Here is a 2947-nt window from a genome sequence, read left to right as displayed (position 1 = left end):
TACTTTTTTCTTTATATGGAAAATTTAAGCTAATAGACTCCAATTTGATAACTAGACTCTACGTGGCACTGAAGAGACTTGTTTTGGCCTTGTCACAACCATGGGGACCAGGTATGGCTGCAGACCTTATTAGCACACACACTCCTTCTCAGTCACTGCAGCTCTTGCAGGATCAGATGTTACTTTTATTGATCCAGACTGAACCTTTCTTTTCACATGTGATGCATGCCCATACACACATGGGAGGTATGGATATATTTATTTATTGATATATAAATATACACATACATACATATATACACATATGTATACATTTATGTATCTAATTATTTCCTTAATATATAATTTCCTAAGTATTGAGCATATATGTATCCTCCCATTGCTGGAGAATGCAGATTATTGAAAGCATTTCACCATAACAACTCAAACTCTCTGTCTCTGAGCATGTGTGCTTGTGTGTCTGTTGAGTGTATGTGTGTGTGTGTGTGTGTGTGTGTGTGTGTGTGTGTGCCTTCATGCATGTGAATGTCATGATATCCAATATTTCATTTCTCCCATTGGAAATTGAGTCAGAAAATGCAATCTGCCATACTCCCAATACCAAAATGTCATTTTGATCAAAAGAAACATTCTTTCATCTAGGGTTGAATGTTTCCACTAGGAATTATGGGTGAAATGAATAGATTCAAATCATTAAAGTTGATCAGAATACAGAAATATTATATTTTGGAAAGTGCAAATAATTTAAACAACAAATGTATAATATAGTGAGAAATGTGTTACTAAACTATAAGAAAGATCTAAGGCCAAATTATATATGGAATCAATGAGTAACCATTTTAGAAATCAGTCTCTATGTCCTCTATGATGTGATGCTTCAGCACTGCCCAGAGAGACAAGAGCAGATGCTTCTCCACAGGTTCCAGCAGTGACCTCGCACCTGAGTTGCCTCATAAGACGGAGGTTGGGGATGGATCCAGTCATCATTTCCTCATGAGGGTAGGTCCTCTTCCTCAGGACAATGTCTCTCCGGACAGGAGGATTCATTGCATAGAAGACATTCACGTTCTTAGGAATCTTCATTTCTGGCGAGAGAGGGCTAGATTGGATAGGTGGCACTTGAGAAGTGCACAGCAGGACACCACAACATCTGACAGCCTCTGCCAGGAAAGGCCTGAGCCACAGACCTGAGAGCTGTCCAGATCAGTTCTAATACCACCACATTTTCAACCATTGTCCCTAAGGAAAAACTAGTTCTAGGACTTCACCAGACCTAATGTCTGTTGCCTCCAAAGACTTTGGACTCCAGAAGGTCACAGTTACTCTTGAACATGCCAAAGGATACCCCTAGGGATTGCATCTGAAATCTCTCACAGATGACTCATGTGCTCAAGGTTTGGCCCCCAGTTCAGCAATGTTCACTGGTGGGTTTTGGGGGAAGCATTCCCTGCTGAGTGCTCTGATGTTATGAAATAGTCAAGATGAAGACACTACTAAGCAGTGGGAGAAAATGGAAGAAGGTTGGGCATGGATGGAAGAAGACCTGAAGAGGGGGATGCCCTCAGCACACATATATTTTTGCTGGGGCTCCTCTTTTTTTTTTTTTTTTTTTTTTTTTTTTTTGTGGTACTAAGCACTCTACCAATTGAGCTCTATCCCCAGCCCTAGGGGCTCCTCTTAATCCTCATTTTCCTAGTAGTAGTCCTCCTCTTCTTCCCGTCTTTCTCTCCTTCCCTCTCTCAGTCTCCTTATCTCCCATTCTATCAACTGGATGGCAAGTGCTCCGTAGCTTGCAGGTGCCACACTCTCTGCCACTATGGACAGCCTCAGTTCAGAACCAAATGGAAAGCTATGAAACCCAGAGCCAAAACAGGATTCCCATGCTATCTTCCCCAAGTATTTGACATGGAGGAAAGTATGACTAACTCAGATACCTCATTTTAGCCATGTTCTGCCATTGTTGCTAGCCAGCTTCATGTGAACTAGGCATCCTGCAAGGGAGGCCACAACCCAAATGCTGCCCTACTGAGATCAGTCATTCCAAAGACCAGGAAAGGTACTGCTTGAATCTCACATTTTGCTATGGTCCAGGGATGCAACAAACCCCAGTGGGTTTCAGGTAGCCAGCGAGCCCCTGGTCTGAACACCTGTCTCCTGCCGCCCTTCTCTAAAAAGGGCCTGTTCTCAATTTGGGTTTGGATGTGTGTACCTGTGCTATGAATTTCCGAGTCTAAGAGGCTTTAGCCTTCTACTTCTATGAACTCTACTAACTTAACAGAATTAGTGGATTAGTATATGAGAGAATGTTTCATAGGATGGTTTTGGATGCGGTTTTCAGTGTGGACGGAATGGGGATCATGGCTGCTGTGGATTTTTGGCTTACTGCCCCTTGCCGCCTGCCACCGACCAGTGGGACAAATGACACGTACACTTCAGAGGTTCATGAAGCAGCTTCTGCTTTATTCAGATAACACCCTCAATATATAAGCAGAATCATGCATAAGCAATTGTAATCAGATATGTCCATCCAATCCTATTAAAGGTCAAGCGATCACGAGCTCAAGCATACATGTAAGATATATCTGTCCACACGTTAAGCGGGTGAACTAATTATCATACAGCCAATGGTAAACGCTTCCTGTTTTTCTCAAGGCGCATTCAACATGCCCTTTGACTCTATGTCAGTCGCCATCTTTGGATGCATGTGGTGTAACCCAGGGTCTTGGGTCTTGCCCGCCACAGCTCACAGAAAAGAAAATAGCAATGGCATTAATGGCAGGTCAGCTTTGTGTCAGTTGTGCCTTGGAAGCCCTCATCTGATTTTAGTGAGGGAAAATAACCTGGCTCTACTGATTCCATCTAGGCAAGTGGACTCAGGAACAAAAGACTTGGTAATTTGTGCAGTGTCAAACTGTTGAGGCTATCTCCCAGTCTGTTCTTTTATCAG

Source organism: Sciurus carolinensis, chromosome 13, assembly GCF_902686445.1.
Source record: "Sciurus carolinensis chromosome 13, mSciCar1.2, whole genome shotgun sequence".
NCBI classification, from domain to species: domain Eukaryota; kingdom Metazoa; phylum Chordata; class Mammalia; order Rodentia; family Sciuridae; genus Sciurus; species Sciurus carolinensis.
The sequence above is the reverse complement of the archived record's forward strand: the minus strand, read 5'-3'. Positions refer to the sequence as shown.